Source organism: Budorcas taxicolor, chromosome 18, assembly GCF_023091745.1.
Source record: "Budorcas taxicolor isolate Tak-1 chromosome 18, Takin1.1, whole genome shotgun sequence".
NCBI classification, from domain to species: Eukaryota; Metazoa; Chordata; class Mammalia; order Artiodactyla; family Bovidae; genus Budorcas; species Budorcas taxicolor.
This window is the reverse complement of record NC_068927.1, coordinates 50,498,025-50,520,162: the sequence shown is the minus strand read 5'-3', so window position 1 is coordinate 50,520,162 and position 22,138 is coordinate 50,498,025. Positions and strand designations below refer to the sequence as shown.

The following is a 22,138-nucleotide window of genomic DNA, read 5'->3' as shown; positions in this document are numbered from 1 at the left end:
CATCCTCTGTCGTCCCCTTCTCCTCCTGCCCCCAATCCCTCCCAGCATCAGGGCCTCTTCTAATAAGTCACCTCTTCACATGAGGTGGCCAAAGTATTAGAGTTTCAGCTTTAGCATCAGTCCTTCCAATGAACACCAAGGATTGATCTCCTTTAGAATGGACTGGTTGGATTTCCATGCAGTCCAAGTGACTCTCAAGAGTCCTCTCCAACACCACAGTTCAAAAGCATCAATTCTTTAGTGCTCAGCTTTTTTTATAGTCCAACTCTCACATCCATACGTGACCACTGGAAAAACCATAGCCTTGACTAGACGGACCTTTGTTGGCAAAGTAATGTCTCTGCTTTTTTATATGCTATCTAGGTTACTCATAACTTTCCTTCCAAGGAGTAAAGCATCTTTTAATTTCATGGCTGCAGTCACCATCCGCAGTGATTTTGGAGCCCCCCAAAAATACAGTCTGACACTGTTTCCTCTGCCCCCCCATCTATTTCCCATGAAGTGATGGGACCAGATGCCATGATCTTTGTTTTCTGAATGTTGAGCTTTAAGCCAACTTTTTCACTCTCCTCTTTCACTTTCATCAAGAGGCTTTTTAGCTCCTCTTCACTTTCTGCCATAAGGGTGGTGTCATCTGCATATCTGAGGTTATTGCTGCTTCTCCTGGCAATCTTGCTTCCCGCCTGTGCTTCTTCCAGCCCAATGTTTCTCATGATATACTCTGCATAGAAGGTAAATAAGCAGGGTGACAATATACAGCCTTGACATACTCCCTTTCCTATTTGGAACCAGTCTGTTGTTCCATGTCCAGTTCTAACTGTTGCTTCCTGACCTGCATACAGGTTTCTCAGGAGGCAGGTCAGGTGGTCTGGTATTCCCATCTCTTTCAGAATTTTCCACAGTTTCTTGTGATCCACACAGTCAAAGGCTTTGGCATAGTCGATAAAGCAGAATAGATGTTTTTCTGGAACTCTCTTTTTTCCATGATCCAGTGGATGTTAGCAATTTGATCTCTGGTTCTACTGCCTTTTCTAAAACCATCTTGAACATCTGCAAGTTCATGGTTCACGTACTAGAGACGCTGATATGCTTAATCTAAGTGCAATTCCTTGTGTCTACTGATAAACGACAATGATACAGCTGTAACAGAGAGCTCCCTGGCTACCCTTCTTCATGCCGTATGCAACTATTTCTTTGACGTCGAACCTGTTCCAGAATCTTTGCTGGCAGTTTCCCTATGCGCCCTAGACTTGGAGAGACACACCACCCGGATGAGAGTCTAAGCTCTGCTACTGTGAGGCCTTATTAAAAGTGTAACCTCTGCTACACCCAGTCTTCTTACACATAGAATATCTGATGACCATAATCCCAAATCAGAGGGTTGTTAGTAAAGCAGTCAAAGGGATCCAACCATCTATCTATTCATTTGACAATTGCTTATTGAGTGATGAATCAGCAGCAGGCTTTGAACTATCTGCATAAGTGGAAAAAAACAGATAAAAATCTTGCTCTATGGAGCTTATACTCCAGCTGGAAAATATATGCAGTACCTTTCAAATTATAATACACAAGTAAAATATATAATGTGTTAGAAGGGAAGAACTGTCTTCAAAAAGATGTGGGTAATAGAACACAGCAGTCCACAAAGGGCTTAATCTCAAATAGGCTAGTTAAGGTGGCCCTTGTTGAGGAGATGAGAACTGAGCAAAGGCTTACAGGTCAGGAGAAGAGCCATGTGTATTCTGGGGCAGAACTTCTAGTTAGAGAGATCAGCATGCAGACCACAATGTGAAAGGGCAATGTGAAGTTTCGAGGAACGAAAGGGTGACTGTGTGACTAGAGTCAAGAGACAGAAGGAGGGTTGAACTCAGGAGATGGAAAAGCAGATCACAGGCTATCGCAGGAGTCCTGCTGTAAGAAATGTGGGAGCCTGAGGCAGAGGAGGGATCTGTTCTCATTTGTGTTTTAAAAGGCTCTCCTCTGCTGCTGGGTGGAAAATAGACTGTACGTGGACCTGGACAAAATAAGACCATTCTCAAGGCCATTAAGTAATCCTGGAGAGCAGTGAACGGGACTTGGGTGAGGTTTGTGGGAGAGGAGTTGGTAGAACTGTGGAGTTCAGTAAAGAGGTCATGATGTACTCTGCATATAAGTTAGATAAGCAGGATGACAACATGCAGCCTTGACATACACCTTTCCCAATTTGGAACTGCACAGAACTGGACAAAAAAAAAAGAGTGACATATCACCAATGGAACAGAATTGAGAGCCCAGAAAAAATCCACACATAAATGGATAATTGATTTATGACAAAGGAACATAGAACACACCATAGAGAAAGGACAGTCTCTTCAATAACTGCTATGAAAGTCGGGCATAAAAAAAAGAAACTATTCTCTCACATCATATACAAAAATCAACTCCAAATTGATGAAAAGCTTGAATCTAAGACCTGAAACCAGAAGACTCCAAGGAGAAAACACAGGCAGCATGCTCACTGACATCAGTCTTAGCGTATCTTTCTAGCTATGTCGCCTGATCGGAGGCAAACAAAAGCAAAAATAAACATAAACTAAACATCTCCTTCATGGTAAACAATACCATCAAGGACATGAAAAAATAACCTACCAAACAGGGGAGGATATCTGCACATGATACATCTGATAAAGGCTAATATCCAAAGTATATAAAGAACTCATACAAGTCAACAACAAGAAAACAAACCACCTGGTTAGAAAGCAGACAGAAGCCAAAGAGACAGTTTCTCATTATCTGGAAGAAGACATCCAGATGGCCAATGGGCACATGAAAAGATTGTTAACACCACAAATTATTAGGGAAATGCAAATCAGAACCACAATTAGATATCAACTCATGCCTGTCAGAATGGCTATTCACAAAAAGGTAAAAAATGACAAGTGTTGGCAAGGATGTATAGAAAAGGGAACCCTCACACATTCTTGCTGGCAATGTAAATGGGTATAGCCTCTATGGAACAAGTTGAGGACAGAACTAACATATGATCCAGCTATCCCCCTTTAGGGTATGTGCACAAAGAAGACAAAAACACTAACTCATAAGATAAATGCACCCCTATGTTTGTCAAAGATTTATGGACAACAGCAAGATACAGAAACAAAAATTGCCCATCACTGGATGACTGGGTAAAGAAGAGGTGGGATATAGACATATATATACATGAAACACGACTCTGCTATAAGAATGATGAAATCCTGCCAACTGCAACAACATGGACAGGGCTTGAGGGCATCGTACTAAGTGGAAATAAGTCAGGTTGAGAAAGACAAATATCATATAACTTCACTCATAGGTGGAACATAAAAAGCAAACACCATCAACAAATAAATAAACAAGCCTAATGAAAATAAATGCATAGGAAACAGAATAGTAGCTATAGGGGGAGGCACAATGGGTGAGCACATCAACTGTACGATGACGGACAAAAACACAGTTTTTGGTCATGCAGACGATACAGAGGCAGAAGTATAAGGCTGCACACATGAAACTGTTATGATGTTATGAACCAGTACCATCTTCACTAAAACATTAAAAGTGAGAATCAAGAATGACTAGTAGGATTTTGCTCTTATTTACTGAACTACTGAAGTTCTACACTGAGGTCAGCAAACTGGCTGGGACCACTGGGAAGGAAAAAGATAAGGAATTCAGCTTTGGGCACTTGGAGGTTGAGATGCCTATTGTACAGGGGATAATGCATGAATTTGGAAGAGAGGTCTGGTCGGAGATACAACATTTGAAATTCTAACATATAGATAGCAATTAAAACTGTGAAACGCTGAGATCACCAAGGGAGTGAGTGCAGCTTACAACGGGAATGAATCGGCACTGAGTTGTTCAGATCAAGGACCCAAAAGAAAAAGAGGCAGAAGTGAAGCACAGTGAGGTTAAGAGGAAATCAAGAGATCACATGAGCATTGTCCTGAGTGGAAAAGCCGGCCTGAAAAGGTCACAAAATGTGTAAGCGCATTTGTTTACCATCCTCAAAAGTGAAAAGTTAGAGACAGAAAGGACACGGGTGGTGCCGAAAGACCGCGGTCAGGAAGAAGCACCAGACGCTGCTACACAGGAACAGCATGCGGTCCATCTTGACGCTGCAGTAATGTTTTATCTTGATTGTGGGGCTGGTTACACATACCTATATTTCTCATAAAATGACACAGAACTATATGCATCCATTGTACCGATGTATAATCCCTGGTTTTGACACTGAACTATAATTATGTAAGACGTATCCAATTGGGAAAAACTCGGCAATAGGTGGCAGCAGCAGTAAAGAACCCGCCTGCCAAGGCAGGAGACATAAAAGTCATGGGTTCGATCCCTGGGCCAGGAAGATCTCCTGGAGGCGGGCATGGCAATCCACTCCAGTATCCTTGCCTGGAGAATTCCATGGACACAGGAACCTGAGGGCTACAGTCCATAGGGTTGCAAAGAGTCAGACTTGACTGAAGTGACACAGCACAGCACAGGCAATGGGTGCATGGGGCCTCACTAGACAACATTTGCAGCTTCTCCGGAATTCATCATTCTTTCCAATAAAAGTTTACTTTTAAAAAAATCTTGTTTTTAATTTTAAATTTATTCATTTTTTAATTGAAGGGTAACTGCTTTCCAGAATTGTGTTGCTTTCTGCCAAATATCATCAGCAAACTAGATATAGAAGGGAAATTTCTCAACCTGATAGAACACTATAATAAATCTACAGTCAACATCACACTCAATAATGAAGAATGTTTTCAGTCTAACATCCAAAACGAGCCAAGACTCATTATCACCACTACCTGACCTACTACTGGAGGTTTTAGTCAGTAAAAATAAGGCAAGAAAAGGGAATAAAATAAATAGAACAGAAAGTCTGACCCTGCCTAGAGTTAACGAGACTTTGTATTGATTACTTGATACTTGGGAAAAATAAAACAGAATGAATCTTAAGGGTACTGTGAGGAATGAAAGATGTCGATCTCAACAGGTTACTTACTGTAGGAATCAACTCTTGACAGCACAAAATTCTAGTGATGAAGCTCAGTGCTCATCAAGGCTTCGGAGTAGACTGAGAACCTGACTATAAAAGGGTAGCACAAGGGAACAGTGTGTGCATGAACAGTGGTGGTGGTTACACGGTGGCTACACACGTGACAAAATGAGATGCTATCTCTCTCTCTCTCACACACACAAACACACACACACTGAAGACACACAAAAACTGCTTAAATTCTCACAAAGCCTTGTGTTTTTTAAAAAATATTGTGTCACATGGAAAAAAATAAAAATAAAAATAAAATAAAATATATTGTGTCACATGGGATCTTTCATTGCAGTGCACAAACTTTCACTGTAGTGGGGGAGCTCCGGTAGTTGTGGCCACTGGCTTACTTGCTCTGACGTATGTGGGATCTTAGTTCCCTGACAAGGAATCGAACCTGTACCCACTGCAGTGGAAGCACAGAGTCCTAACCAGGGGACCACAGGGAAGTCCCTGGAAGCCTGTGTTAAACATCATTCCCGCCAACCTTACATGAAGATGCCCAACAAACATGGGTAAGCAGTCACCTCTTCTTCTAGAAAATGAAGCAATTGACAGCAGTGTTGATACGATTTGCAATTTCCTCATTGCTTTGTATTACACACATTACTTTTTATACTGTTTAACATTTCCCACTGTCTTGCATTACAACAAAGGTGACACGGCTACTAAATACTTTTCACATTAAATCCTAAGATCAGATACGTCAGCGTGGTTTCACCAGAATTTTCTCTTCCTTATTCTGATTAAATTTTAAACATGAAATACCTCTCTATTTATTTTTCTTTACGTTCATTTAGTTCAGTTGCTCAGCTGTGTCCGACTCTTTGTGACCCCATGAATCACTGCAGCCAGGCCTCCCTCTCCATCACCAACTCCCGGAGTTTATGCAAACTCACTTCCATTGAGTCGGTGATGCCATCCAGCCATCTCTTCCTCTGTCATCCCCTTCTCCTCCCCCCAATCCCTCCCAGCATCAGGGTCTTTTCCAATGAGCCGACTCTGCATCAGGTGGCCAAAGTACCGGGGTTTCAGCTTCAGCATCAGTCCTTCCAATGAACACCCAGGATTCATCTCCTTTAGGGTGAACTGGTTGGATCTCCTCGCAGTCCAAGGGACTCTCAAGAGTCTTCTCTAACACCACAGTACAAAAGCATCAATTCTTCGGTGCTCAGCTTTCTTCTCAGTCCAACTCTCACATCCATACATGACCACTGGAAAAACCACAGCCTTGACTAGACACACCTTTGTTGGCGAAGTAATGTCTCTGATTTTTAATATGCTGTCTAGGTTGGTCATAGCTTTTTCTTCCAAGGAGCAAGTGTCTTTTAATGTCATGGCTGCAGTCACCATCTGCAATGATTTTGGAGCCCCCCCAAATAACGTCTGTCACTGTTTCCCCATCTATTCGCCAGGAAGTAATGGGACCAGATGCCCTGATCTTAGTTTTCTGAATGTTGAGTTTTCAGTCAACTTTTTCATTCTCCTCTTTCACTTTCATCAAGAGGCTCTTTAGTTCTTCTTCGCTTTTTGCCATAAGGGTGGTGTCATCTGCATATCTAAGGTTATTGATATTTCTGCCGGCAATCTTGATTCCAGCTTGTGCTTCATCCAATCAGCCATTTCTCATGATGTACTCTGCATATAAGTTAGATAAGCAGGATGACAACATGCAGCCTTGACATACACCTTTCCCAATTTGGAACTGCACAGAACTGGACATAAAAAAGAGTGACACATCACCAATGGAACAGCATTGAGAGCCCAGAAAAAATCCACACATAAATGGATAATTGATTTATGACAAAGGAACAAAGAACACACCAGGGAGAAAGGAGAGTCTCTTCAATAACTGCTATGAAAGTCGGGCATAAAAAAAAGAAACTATTCTCTCACATCATATACAAAAATCAACTCCAAATTGATGAAAAGCTTGAATCTAAGACCTGAAACCAGAAGACTCCAAGGAGAAAACACAGGCAGCATACTCATTGACATCAGTCTTAGCGGTATCTTTCTAGCTATGTCACCTGATCGGAGGCAAACAAAAGCAAAAATAAACATAAACTAAACATCTCCTTCACAGTAAACAATACCATCAAGGACAGAAAAAATAACCTACCAAACAGGGGAGGATATCTGCACACCACAAATTATTAGGGAAATGCAAATCAGAACTACAATTAGCTATCAACTCATGTCTGTCAGAATGGCTATTCACAAAAAGGTAAAAAATGACAAGTGTTGGCAAGGATGTATAAAAACGGGAACCCTCACACATGTATAATATCATATATGAAATGAATCGCCAGCCCCAGTTCGATGCAGGATACAGGATGCTTGGGGCTGGTGCACTGGGATGACCCAGAGGGATGGTACGGGGAGGGAGGAGGGAGGGAGGTTCAGGATGGGAAACACGTGTACACCCGTGGCAGATTCATGTTGATGTATGGCAAAACCAATACAATATTGTAAAGTAATTAGCCTCCAATTAAAATAAATTAATTTTTATTTAAAAAAATAAAAATAAAAATCTTTTACATATTCTGTCTCCCAAAGAACCAAGATCCTGTAGAGTTGTGCAAAATTTTTTCTATTTTCATTTTCATAAAAAAGAATTCACCTGCCAATGCAGGGGACATGGGTTTGATCCCTGGTCTAGGAAGATTCTACAGGCTGTGGGGCAACTAAGCCCACGTGCCAAAATACTGACCCTGTGCTCTGGAGCCCAAGAGTCACCAACTACTGAGCCTGTGCTCTCCAACTCCTAAAGCCTGTGCACCTAGAATCTGTGTTCTGCAATGAGAGAAGCCTCCGCAATGAGAAGCCTGTGCACTGAAATGAAAAGCACTCCGTGCTCCCCACAACTAGACAAAGACTGTACACAAAGACTTGGCACAACCCCACAGGAAAAAAAATGAATAAAATAAAAAAGTTTTAAAAACTGCAATAGTAAAATAAACCTACATTCCATACTATGGACTCATAAGCCATATATTAAGACAGGTGAAATTTCCTTATGCTTCCCTCATGAAATAGACAAAATATTAATATAGGGATAATTCAACAAGAGTTCGCAGTTATCCTGAATATTAGAGTACTGGTATGTTCTATCAATAAAAATTAATCAGAAGTTGCAACATAACCAATGAAAAAAGGAACTGTATCATAGCATGTTTATGGCAGTAGTTCAACGTTTTATTTTTAGGGCCCTCAAGATGAGTTAAAAAGTTCTGGTAAATATCAAGAGAGCAGGATCCCTATCACAAAAGCTTTCAGCACCAACTTAAGAGGCTTATACTTGGTTCTAAGTACACCTGTGAGCCTTGGGAAGCTACAAGGAAAGCAACAGGTCATCTTCTGCCATCAGACACCGTTTATTAAACAGAACAATTGGTGAAGGCCAAGTGTCTCCACCCCTGAAGACTGTCCCATCCCCAGAACCCCTGCTGCAAAAGCTGTCACATGGACAGAAAGCATGGTTTGGAAATCAGGGGATGTTTATTTCAAGGAGGCCTGTCATAGAGAAGCTACTCAAAACAGACGTGTGGAAGGAGCGCACAAATAACCAAGTGAGTAAGTGTGCACCGCTTCTAACCTGAATAGTAAACCTGGGACATTGTTTCTTATAGATCTCTGTGATATACAAGATCTACAAGGGTGATGTCTCCTCCCACCTCCCTTGATGGTGAATGGTTGGGGCAGGACAAGAAGAGAGACTCCATCTATATAGGGAACAGAGCAATTCTTGAAAATAGCCCAGACTCTAATGGGAGCATACCTCAGATCTGAATGAGCTGAGTATATTAAAAGCAGTTGAGAACAGAATCCAGGCTTCACTCCCTGCCTCTGAGTGACCTTTTGCAAGCACAGCTAAGGCATCAGCTTGGAGATTCTACCCTGTGGTGCTGGAGTACAGTCCCTCGAGATGCCTTAAACCAAAAGCCATTGTATGGTATAGTTCTCAATAAGCAGAATACCCAGGTTTGGGCAAATGAGAGGTGGATGGAGAAGTGACCCCTCTCACCATGACTCTTATGACCCACTTGGAGAATATGAGTTTCTGTCCTGGAAATTCCAGAGCTTGCAGCTCTAGAGGTCTTGGTTTTCAGGAGAAGGACCACATCCACCAGAGGACACAGCCAGAGTTCCATTAATCTTAAGCTCTGGTTGCCACCCAATCACTTTTGGGCTCTTCATGCCAAGAGAACAGCAAGCAAAGAAATAGATTACTATATTGGCAGGATACAGAACCGATGCCATGTAACAGGAACAAGGAAGAATACACCTAGAACTTTTGATGTTTCCATGTCCAAAACTAACTGTAGATAGAAGATTGCAGCATCATCAGTGCAATGAGGGAAAGGTAACCAGGGGTTCAGATCGCTCAGACAAGAAGGCAATAGTTTATTCCAGCAACTAAGCAACACAGATCAAGAGAAGTACTGGCCATGTATGAGAGAAGTCTAGAATAATATAGAAGCAAAATTTGACCAAGGCCAGCCAACTACAGCAGTGAAGACCTTAACCTGTCCAATGGTATATCTTTTTGAAAGACAAGTGTGACTTGCTGCCACTTGACAATCAGTGGCAGGATGGACTGAACTTCACTGAGGCACCAGTAGACATGAGTGGTGCAGGGGAGACTCTAACAGAAACCATCAGCACCCTGCTCACACTTCTTGGTGTCTGTGCACCAGTGGATTTCCAACAGCCAGAACCTTCATCAGTGCCTTACTGTCCTTTTCTGGAAATATAGGAAATAATATTCCCCATAGATGCATGGCAATCTGGAAATGCCAAGGAATTAACATGTACCAGGAAACAACTCTAATCAAAGACACTCAGGAGTTGGTGTATAAATTGCCCAAAACCCTCAGTCTCCCATGAGATAATTCTGAGGCATGGGTTTTGTGTTACTTCCCAGAGTTTTCATGTGGCCTTAACTTTCTGCTTTGCACTGTAGTCACTGGGTTAATAAAGCACTCTTTATCACCTTCCCTTCCCTGTTAACACATCCCCCCCACTTCACTTCCCAAATAAATCACTGGCACTTGCTCCCAGGTCTAAGGGTCTACTTCTGGAAAAACTCAAATAAAGAGACATTCTGTAATATTTTTCAACAGTTTCCCTTTTCTGTTGCTCCTTGAGGATACGTGCACACGAAGTCACTTCAGTCGTGTCCAACTCTTTGTGACCTATGGACTGTAGCCCACCAGGCTCCTCTGTCCATGGGATTCTCCAGGCAAGAATACTGGAGTGGGTTGGCATGCTCTCCTCCAGGGGATCTTCCTGACCCAGGGATCACACCCATGTCTCCTGCGGCTTCTGCATTGCAGGTGGATTCTTTACCGCTGAGCCACTGGGGAAGCCCAGCTTAAGGATAGTTTCTTGGGCATAAGCAAATTTAAGATAAACCTTAAGGACAGTTTATCTTAAATTTGCCTATGTCCAAGACTCTTCATCTCTCTTCCTTCAGGTTTCATTTTCTAGGCATATTACTTGTTTTGTTTCAGGTGAGAAAGCTCTTGATGTGTTCCTATAATTGACACTTTTTATAAGCATTTCTACTGTATATGTGCCAATTGTTATTTCTAGTATTACTAAAATAACTGTAAAATATTTTTCCCCAAATTCCCAAAAGGCTACAAGTATGTAAACAGAACCCAGCTCTTAGTCTTGTACAACCTCAATGCTTCTTTATGGACATTTTCAATTAACAGTTTCTGGGTCACACAGGCCTGATATTTTTTATCAGTGACAGTACACATCCATTCTACTAGTTAAGGTCTACCATAAATTGACAACTGCAATATTAATTTCTCCTGCTAGCCAAGCAAAATCCAGAGCCATGAATCCTATACGACTGTAGTTCCAATAGCCACCGTTATTTCAAAAGTTATCTGATCTAAAGAAGTTATCACTAAGATCTTTTAACAAGTGCAATATGCAACCTCATTGATGGTAATGTTATTCTCCAAATACACTGTCCTTCTCTTATATTACTGTGGTGGACTCTGCTAGTCTTTCACAAAGTCCTTGTCATTTTTTCCTTAGCATAGAGATAAGCACACTTCCCAACCTCCTTTGCAGTTAAGCATTTCTATGCCTGACTTGTAGCCAATGGAATATAAGTCGTGGGCACCATGTCCAAGCTTGTCCCACAAAAACCTCCTACGAAGGCTCCATTTTCCCTTCTTCTTCAAGCTGACTGGAAGCAAATCTCCAAGGTGACCTGGGAACCCATGTGCTAAGGAATGGCAGGGCTGAAACCAACCTGGTTTCCTGAAAGACAGCACAGAGCACTCCAATTAAAAGGCAGAGATTGGTAAAAATTATTTTTATGATTCAAATATATGGTGGCTCAGATGGTAAAGAATCTGCGTGCAGTGTGGGAGACCCAGGTTCAATCCCTGGATCAGGAAGATCCCCTGGAGAAGGGAATGGCTACCCACTCCAGTATTCTTGCCTGAAGGATTCCATGGACAGAGGAGCCTGGTGGGCCACAGTCCATGGGGTCTAAAAGAGTCAGACACAATTGAGTGACTAACACTTTCACTTACATGCTATCTACAAGACACAAATCAGATTCAAAAACACAAATAGACTAAAAGTAAAAATATGAAAGAGATATACCAAGCAAACAGTAAACAAAAGAAAGCCAGAGTGGCTATGCTAACACTTTAAAATCAGACTTTAAGATAAAAATTATTACTACAGACAAAATTTTTTTTTACTAGAGACAAAGAATGACATATTAAGAGAGATCATTTAATCAAGAAGTAAACAAACATATAAGCACCAACAACAGAGCCCCTAAATACATGAAGCAAAAAACAAAATCAAATGGAGAAACAAACAATTCAACAATAATAGTTGGAGATTTCAGTATTCCACTTTCAATAATGGACAGAACAATTAGGCAGAAAGCCAAGGAAGCAGAAGACTTGTACAACTAATCCTATCAGAAATTTATCATTCACCCAACAAGCGAATGCAGATTCTTCTCAAGTGTACATGAATCATTCTCCAGGGTAGACCATCAATTCAGTTTAGTCAGTCAGTCCTGTCTGATTCTTTGCCACCCCATGGACTGCAGCATGCCAGGCCTCCCTGTCCATCACCAACTCCTGGAGTTTACTCAAACTCATGTCCATTGAGTCAGTCATACCATCCAACCATCTCATCCTCTGTCGTCCCCTTCTCCTCCCACCTTCAATCTTTCCCAGCATCAGGGTCTTTTCAGATGAGTCAGTTCTTCACGTCAGGTGGCCAAAGCACTGGAGATTCAGCTTCAACATCAGTCCTTCCAATGAATATTCAGGACTGATTTCCTTTAGGATGGACTGGTTGCATCTCCTTGCTGTCCAAGGGACTCTCAAGAATCTTCTCCAGTACAACAGTTCAAAAGCATCAATTCTTCGGTGCTCACCTTTCTTTATAGTCCAACTCTCACAACCATACATGACCACTGGAAAAACCATAGCTTTGACTAGATGGACCTTTGTTGGCAAAGTAATGTCTCTGCTTTTTAATATGCTGTCTAGGTTGGTCATAGCTTTTCTTCCAAGAAGCAAGCATCTTTTAATTTCATCACTGCAGTTACCATCTGCAGTGTTTTGGAGCCCCAAAAAATAAAGTCTGTCACTGTTCCCCCATCTATTTGCCATGAAGTGATGAGACCAGATGCCATGATCTTCGTTTTCTGACTGTTGAGTTTTAAGCCCACTTTTTCATTCTCCTCTTTCACTTTCATCAAGAGGCTCTTTAGTTCTTCTTCACTTTCTGCCATAAGGGTGGTGTCATCTGCATATCTGAGGTTATTGATATTTCTGCCGGCGATCTTGATTCCAGCTTGTGCTTCTTCTAGCCCAGTGTTTCTCATGAGGTACTCTGCATAGAAGTTAAATAAGCAGGGTGACAATATATAGCCTTGACATACTCCTTTTCCTATTTGGAACCAGTCTGTTGTTCCATGTCCAGTTCTAACTGTTGCTTCTTGACCTGCATACAGATTTCTCAGAAGGCAGGTCAGGTGGTCTGGTATTCCCATCTCTTTAAGAATTTTCCAGTTTGTTATGATCCACACAAAGGCTTTGGCATAGTCAATAAGGCAGAAGTAGATGTTTTACTGGAACTCTCTTGCTTTTTCAATGACCCAGCGGATGTTGGCAATTTGATCTCTGGTTCTTCTGCCTTTTCTAAATCCAGCTTGAACATCTAGAAGTTCAAGTGTTTTTTTTAAGTTGTTTCAAGCTAGTTTATTTAGGGTTTCCATTTTCACTCCTCAGTCGATTTTATGTATTTCTCATATGCTTCTTCACTAGTTCATCTAGTTCTAAAGGGTTACTGAATGTCATCTTCATCAGCCAACCATCTTCATAACAAGATTTGTTGGCAAGTCCTGGACTTTCTGCTAGAGTTTTATTAATTTCAGTTACTTCTGATAAAGAATAGAGTTCACTAGGAGCTTTCACACTTTTCAAGCCCCAAACTCCTCTTGTTTGTTCAATTTCGTCCCAACTTCAGGCAGACTACGGTAAACATCTCCCAAAGCTTCTTGTGCAAAATTGCTAATTCCCAGTGTTTCAACACCGTTTTCTGTTGTAACACATTCGTGTTTTTCTGTGAATTTCCGTACCCACAGCAGAGCGAGGCCAGTGCACAGCACTCAGACAGCACCCGCCCACATTCCCCAGGGCGACGGCGTGCACTGTTCCAAGGCGGGCAGAGGGTCTCCGCGCAGCACTTAGAGCACCCGGGCCCGCGGGGGCGGGGCGGCCCCGCCAATTCAACATTTTTAAAAGACTGAAATCGTACACAGTATGTTGAGCACAACAGAACTAAATCAAAATCAACAACAGAAGAAAATTTGGGAAATTCACAAATGTGTGGAAATTAAACAATAGTCTCCTGAAGAATCAACTGGTCAAAGAAAAAAATCACAAGAGAAATTTTAAAATATTTTGAGATAAATGAAAACAACTTATGAGGTGTAGCACAAGCACTGTTTGCAGGGAAATTTAGAGTTGTAAATGACTATATTAACAAAAAATAAAAATTTCAAATAAATAATTTAACCTTCCACTTTAAGAAACTAGAAAGGAAAACTAAATCCAAACAAGCAGAAAGAAATCATTTTCAGACAAAATCAAGAATCAAAAGTTGGTTCCTTGAGAAGATTAACAAAACTGACAACCGTTAGGGAGACTGACCAAGAAAAAAAAACAAAACCTCAAATTATTTGCAATTGTCAAAGAAACTAATTTTAATGTTTATTAGAACTTACAAACATTCAGCAAAGTTACTGGACAAAGCAACATGGGAACCACTGGCATTCTTATACACCAGCCCAAGAGTCCCACAGCAATAAAGAGCCCATTCACAACAGCAAACAAATGCTTAACGTTTCTAAAAATCAAAAACAATAAAAGGCAGGCAGTTTAAATTGCAAAATGTATCACACACATAAAGCTTATATAACAAATTAGAACAATTAAAATGAAATTTTAAAAAATAGTCATATAGCCACCAAGCTTCAGAAATAACAACATTTGTACCTATGAGATGAGCTCAAACCTGGGACCCTTTGCTGCCGTGGTTACACCTAGGCAAGGTGCCTAGACAAGGGCCTCCTAGAGCAATAAAATGTAAAGAAACCATAAGGAACTAAAGATAACTGCGTGCTGTAGGGTTGAGGCAAATTATGAACAGGATACAAAAAGACCAAAAACCCAAACAGCACCACCAAGCGGAATGGCAGATCAACTAACCCATCCCTCCATCCACCCCAGCCCTCACCCCGACGCTCACTCCCATGTAGGAAACCAGCTCATCACTCCTTCAGAGAGCAGAGCAAGGGAACCTGTTCCTTGTTTTCACTCACTCCTACAGCAACACGAGTCCCAATAAAGCCTCGCCTGAATGTGCCTAGCCTGTTCAATGTCCGTTGATTAAAGAGGCTAAGAACCCTGGTTGGTAACACCTGTGAATCTCCCTAGTCATCCCTCCCCACTGCCTCAACTTGCTCACTGCCCCAGGTAAACTCCATTTTGAATTTGTTTCTCATTCGTTTTTAGTCACAGTTTCACTAGCTACATCTATAAACAATTAGGGGGGAGAAAACTATAAAACTTATATAAAGAAAACTGACACATACATCACATTAATACGGGAGAATACTATAAAACTTATATAAAGAAAACTGACACATACACCACATTAATACAGGAGAAAGATTCATTTTAAAAATTCCAGTTCTTCCCTAAATTAATCTAAGAATTCAAGAATTCCTAAGCAAAATCCCAGTAGGCTTTTAGAGAAATTCTCAAACTGACTCAAAACTTCACACTGTAAAGTCCAAAGAGAACTGAGACAATCTCGAAGAACTAGGAAGGAGATTCAAGCTCATTCACTGTCAATAAATCACATATTAAAGTGTTTGATATAAATGTATTAAGACAACTCACTGGTGCAGATAAGCAAATAAATTAATAGGAAAGAACAGAGGTGGGACTTAGCTCGTGATCCTGTGGTTAAGAATCCTCACTTCCCACTGCAGGGTCCATGGATTCCATCCCTGGTCAGGAAACTAGGATCCAGCGGGAAGGGAAGGAGAGGGGGAAGGAGGACAGTCCAGATACAGACAGAGAGGTGGCATTACAAGAGGGTCTGGAAGACAGCTCCCCTATAAGTTAGGAGCAGTCTGGGATGAAAGTTTGGGGAGTGGCAACTGTAGGGTAGGCAGAGAAGCCTGCCAGAGACTTACATTTAAGAGGAAGGGCAGAGGGGTAGATGGTGTGGAGAAAGAAACGTGAAGGATGGAGGCTGGGAGAAAGAACATGAAGAGCGGGAGAAGGAGAAAGGTAAAGTGGATGCGGAAAACGGAAAGAGAAGACAGCAGGGGGAAAGACCAAGGAGGAGAAGGAATAGAGAGGAAAAAGGGAAGGTGAAAGAAAAGCTGGAAAGAGAAAAGCAGATGGGAAACACAAAGAGGTGCAAAGGCATATGGGTTAACAGCAGACACAGGAGGGCCATTTCAGGTTTCCAGCACCAAAAGTTGCAGTTTTCCAAAACAAAATAGGGTCTGAGACACTGATGCTGTGAGTGTGTCTTACCAAGAATTACTTGACTAAGATTCAAAGTGTGAAGCAGCCGTTCTCATTCGTTAGGTACTAAGAGCAACTTCAGTTCAGTTCAGTCGCTCAGTCGTGTCCGACTCTGCGACCCCGTGAATCGCAGGACGCCAGGCCAAGATCATGGCATCTGGTCCCATCACTTCATGGGAAATAGATGGGGAAACAGTGGAAACAGTGTCAGGCCTCCCTATCCATCACCAACTCCCAGAGTTCACTCACACTCACGTCCATCGAGTAGGTGATGCCATCCAGCCATCTCATCCTCTGTTGTCCCCTTCTCCTCCTGCCCCGAATCCCTCCCAGCATCAGGGTCTTTTCCAATGAGTCAACTCTTCGCGTGAGGTGGCCAAAGTACTGGAGTTTCAGCTTTAGCATCATTCCTTCCAAAGAAATCCCAGGGCTGATCTCCTTTAGAATGGATTGGTTGGATCTCCTTGCAGTCCAAGGGATTCTTCAGCCAGACGGAAACAGCATAACTAACCTTCTCTCAGGCACGGTCTCCACAGCTGTGAGTTCAAAGTGCGGCGCGTAAGCAAACACACTCACGCTCACGCATGCGCAGAGTAATACGTACGCGCGTGTGCACGCACTCAAGTGGTCACACACAGTATCGCGGTGTCTCATTGTTCCGCTGTTTCAGAGAAGCATGCAGTTGAGCCTGTGGGTTCGAGATGCCCAAGTTGCCTACAGGCAGCAGTGTCCTGCCGACCCCAGCGTGGCAAAAACCGACTGCAGTGTCCTGCAGGTGGAGATAGGCTTCGAGAGGTGGCCAGCAAGGCCCGCGGAGCCCCAGAGGGATGCTGCATGACGGACAAGGTTGGAGAAGGCCTCTGACCACAAGAGGACGCAGGTCTCTGAGAACTGCCCTGGCAGGAGAATGGCCCCCGGCCCAGCTGCCTTCCCACGACCCCAACGCAAGCCCGAGGGCTTCGGGCCTGACCTGGAGCAAGTGCAGCCTCTCTTTGGGGAAGGGGTGCCCAGTGCGCGGGCAGCCAATTAAGAGGGTATGGCAAACCCAGCTGGGTGTTTATGCATGTGTGTACAGCAAAGGAAACATTTCCACGATAGCCTCTGGCAAACGCGTAATCCCAACGTCTTATCTGGATGCCTATACATTTATGTAAGATCTCTTTGTGTCTGTGGCTCTCAGTCGCCTGGCTGCAGAACTCGACTATGATAGGCCGAAAGACATGCGATATCCTGTACATCAAAAGAGGAGAAGGCTGCCTTCAGAGAAACCTGCCCTTCTTTTTTGGATTCATTTAAGAGAGTCTTTTGCCAATCCTACAACGGAAACATTTTTATTCCAGCATGTGGTGTGGAGTGCCATGGACTGTAAATAGGGGGAAAGAAAGCACTTCTTTCACAGTTTGGAGAAAATGGAAGAGTATGATTAGGAAACAGAAAATAGGTACTATTCATGTTGGATCTTCTGAAGCCAGTTTTTAGAAAAATCTTGATTGATGCAGACTTTTTTTTTTCTATTTGTGTATCTTGCATTTTTTTTTAATTTTTACTTTATTTTGCAGACTCTTTTGTCTTCATTGTGGAAAGTATCTTTTAGCTTTGCCTCACTACAAAAATTGGTTTTACAAGAATAAAGCTTGACTCGGCAACTTGCAAATAGCAAAGTCCATGGATATTAACCAAGTTGAGAAAAGAAAGAACCATAAAATCCAAGTTTCTAAATTTAACACCTGGAAAATTGGTGTCCTGAGTCTTCACTGGGGCTCCTGGGTTCACTGCCCACATGATTTTTATTAGATCTGTTCCTCTGCTGAATTAACAGAATTTCCTAACCTTGCATGATTCAGGAAGTGAGCCAATCTGATCAAGATGCATTATTCTTTTAGTGTTCTATTGATACTATTCATGAATAGTCTATTTAGGATTTTTCCATCAGTATTCATAAGTGAGATTGCTATATGTGCTGTTGTGTAGTCTTTCTTGGCTTTTAAAATAGGTATACTCACTTTATACAAAGAATTTAAAAGCTCCATTAATTTGTGTGTGTGTGTGCTCTGAGATACTTTAAAATGCATTGGGAAGGTAAATGATGTTATTGGTTCCAACAGAAGCAGAGACCTCCCAACCATTGACCCCAGGCTTTGCCATTGGACTTAACCTGGCCAGTGATATGTGAGCCGTAGTGATGAGTGTCACTTCTGGACAAAACTTTGGACAGCGTGTGTAGTTCCATCATTTCTATGTTCCGTCTTGCCACAGGAATGGCATGTCCCAAGAAGGCAAGGCTTCTTCAGGCTTGAATTGAGGAAGATACATGGAACAGAATCACTGCTGACCCAGAGCAGATTGTAAGTAAAACATAAATTCTGGGGACATCTGGTACAAGATTCCACATGCCCTGGGGCAACTAAGCCCATAGGTCACAACTAGTGAGCCCAAGGGCCTAGAGCTAGTGCTCTGCAACGGGAGAAGCCACTGCATTGAGACGCCTGTGCACCACCATGGAGAGTAGCCTGCGCTCACCACAACTAGAGAAGCCCACGCATAGCAGTGAAGACCCAGCGCAGCCAAAAAACAAATAAAAGTTTTAAAAATAATAATAAACTCTATTGTCATAAACCATTGAGATTTGGGTGATTTTTATTAGCAAAGCAAATTACCACTTATTCCTGGTTCACAGGAAGAAGTGTGGGCTGGAGCCTGCAGGCCAGCCAGCCTCACTCCCAGGAGCAGTAGCCTCCCGTCATTTGGAGCCACATAAAACTTTCTTAGACTAAGGATGGAAAAAAATGGAGTACTTGTGGGAATTCTCTGGTGGTCCAGTGGCTAAGACTCTACACTCCCAGTGCAGGAAGCCTGAATTTCATCCCCAGTCAGGGAGCTAGATCCCACATGCCTCAACTAAGCGTTTGCATGCTGCACCTAAAGATCCTGCATGCCGCAACGAAGACTTGGCACAGCCAAATAAATACTTCCTAGTGGAATGTCTGTGTCATGATCCAGCGTTGCAGCATGGTTCCTGAGAAAGCCTACAGTCATAGAGAGATGAGGCTCTGGAATGGGGTTGGTGTGGAGGGGTGGCTTGAAAAATCCCCATCAGATGCCCCCTTAAAAAGGCTTCTCCTCAGCACTCCAAGACACAGAAGGGATCTTACGCAGACGATGCCTGCCAGCCTGGTGAGACAGGCGCTAGGGCTGGGACCCTCTCCCTACCCCTCCCCTTTCTCTGAGGACCTTTAGCCACAGCTCCAAGGAGAAGAGAGGTGAGTGTGTGTCCCATTGCATGCCTATTATTAATATATTGTCTTGTGACTGACCTGGGTATGGGCTGACGGTTATTCCCTCTGCCTCAGTCAGAGGGAGGTGGGTTGGTGTGAATGTGCCTGTAACCTCTCATCCCTTCCACCTCAGCCTGGGCCAAACCAGATGCCCTTCACCCTCTGTTCCCTATGGGAACATTCCAGCCTTCAGGAGAAAAGTGAGCAGCCTCATTCCCAGCACCAACATCTACTGCACGCACACAACTGAGGGGGACTGAAGGTGGACAGCTGGCACCCAATTGATGGGCCAGATTAATGCTAATAAGTACCCAACATTTTCATTGAGCTTAATAAGTTCTGTGCTGTGTTACAAGGACATGACATGAGTTAATTGACTTATTCCTTACAACACCCCTGTGAGGTAGGTACTGTGAACATTACGTCAATTTCATACCTAAAGCACCTGAGTCACAGAGCTATTAAGTCAGTTGCAGGTTGTTACACAATGAGCCACACCAATTCCCCAGCACAGTCACAGTGCGAAGGAGGAGCTGCACCCCAGCAGGCTCAGACTTTTTCCGCTTTCTCCACATCCTGGTGAATTCCTGCTCTCCAGATGCTTCATCATCACTTTTTATCCCCCACCTTGAGCTGAGTTATATGAGTCCTCAAATAGGGAGGGGCAGGGGAGAGTCCACAGCCTGACTTTGAGTGATGGGCAGTCATTTGAGCAAGCCTTCCTGAGCTTGGAGTCATCACATAGCCTAGGAGGTGTGGGATAGGGAGGCTGTGAGAACTACGTGAGCTTTATCGGTCCCCAAGGCTGCCGTAGCTATCACAGACTGGGCAGCTTATAAGAAATTTATTTTCTCAAAGCTCTGGAGGCTGAAGTCCAAGATTAAGGGTGGTTCAGTGGTAAAGAACCTGCCTGCCAATGCAAGAGACATGGGTTCAATCCCTGGGTCAGGAAGATCCCCGGAGAAAGAAATGGCCACCCACTCCAGCATTCTTGTCTGGGAAATCCCATGGACAGAGAAGCCTAGCGGGCTACAGTCCACAGGGTTGAAAGAGTCAGCCATGACTGAGCGACTAAACAACAACATAAGTACATAGTTTATCCCTGGGACAGAGAAGGGTCTAAGTAACATGCAGACACACACACACACACACACACACACACACCCTTTGTCGTTACATGTGCAACAGAAGTCATCCACAGGGAGGTGGGATGGCAGCAAAAGCATTCGAGAGAGCCTCAGGGCTCCTTGGTGGTCCAGTGGCTAAGACTCTGCACTTCCAATCCAGAGGGCACAGGTTTGATCCCTGGCCAGGGAACTAAGATCCCACATGGCCCAAAAAGAGAGAGAAAAAAAAGAGAGTCTCAGTCTCTGCTATGAGAGCTGTCTCCATGGCTTTGCACTGTGACTCCCAGGAAAAAATCTGTACTTTCTGTGGAAGAAGTGCTCAGTGGTTTGCTCTGTGCAGGACGCTCCAGCACTGCAGCTGGACATAGGAATGTTTTAGAAGGAAAACCATCCTCAGAGGTGAGACTTCCAGGGTTCAGCCTCGGTTGTTTCTAATGCAGTTACAGTAGTGAATCCTGTCTCCCAGCATTGGTTGTATTCACTAATGTTTATAAAGAAAAGCATTTGTGGGACTTCTCTGGTGGTCCAGTTGTTAGGACTTGGGACATTCATGCCATGGGCCCGGGTTCAGTCCCTGATCAGGGAACTAGGATTCCACACTCTGCACAGCACGGCCAAAAAAGAAAAAAAAGAAAAGCGTTTTTGAAACCTTAATATGTCTGGAAGAAAGTGAGAACAGAGTCTCTCCTGGCTGTGGAGAACCATCACTCTCCTGCAGGATTATGGTTTTCTAGACTGTGGAATTGATAGGGACAGAGTAAAGGGACAAAGCAGATTAATTTAAATAGTTAATTCCACTAAATGATTATAAGTAGAAAAAATATGGGAGACCCCTGTAAGTTAGTGATTACTCAAGAAAGCAGGTTCGGGGCTTCACTGGTGGCTCAGTGGTAAAGAATCCGCCTGCCAATGCAGGAGACACGTGCCTCACCTACTGAGCCTGTCTGTGCTCGAGAGGCAGGGAGCTGCAACTACTGAACCCACTGGACACAACTAGTAAAGCCCATTTGCCTGGAGCCCATACTCTGCAGCTAGAGAAGCCACGGCAATGAGAAGCCCACGTACTACAGTGAAGAGTAGCCCTCACTCGCCACAACTAGAGAAAGCCCGGGCAGCAACGGAAGCCCAGTTCAGCCAAAAATAAATAAGTGAAAGAGAAGACACTTTCTTTAAAAGGGAAGGAAAGCAGTTTTGCTTAATCACAAAACCAGGCAGCCTTGCTTAGCAACAGAAACACAAGACATGGCCCCAAACAATAAGACACCAGTGCCGTGAGCCCCACAGCCTGCCCAGTGAGCTCAGTAAGTTAAATGATCCCTAGGACACTCTCTAAGCACACATATATATATTTTTTTTATTCAGGATTGATTTCCCATAGGATTGACTAAGCACACATAAAAAACAAAAATGTATGGGCCTGGTTTGACCAGGTAGGGACAAGAAAACTCCCCTGCTCAACTTGGAGGAGGAGCTAATGATGGAAGCATGACATCTACTCAAGAATGACAAAGAAGTTCTCCCCTTCCTTTGATTATAAAACTGTGGGCTTCCCTGGTGGCTCAG

At 43.1% G+C, this 22,138-nt stretch overlaps 1 protein-coding gene and 1 non-coding gene across 4 annotated transcripts in view; one reads left to right on the top strand and one right to left on the bottom strand.

Moving 5' to 3' along the window:
• The window catches only part of LOC128063644 (placental protein 13-like), a 36,229-nt gene that overhangs the window by 2,327 nt on the left and 11,764 nt on the right, over positions 1 to 22,138 (bottom strand). Inside the window, exon 2 of one of the 3 annotated variants that reach the window (XM_052656448.1) lies at positions 14,626 to 14,700. The exons of the other annotated variants lie outside the window; for them this stretch is intronic. The gene's annotated coding sequence lies outside the window, so the exon portion shown is untranslated. The remainder of the gene's footprint in view (positions 1 to 14,625; positions 14,701 to 22,138) is intronic. 3 annotated transcript variants of the gene reach the window in all.
• TRNAG-UCC (transfer RNA glycine (anticodon UCC)) lies at positions 20,693 to 20,765 on the top strand. The gene has a single exon. It is a non-coding gene; the product is annotated as a tRNA-Gly (tRNA).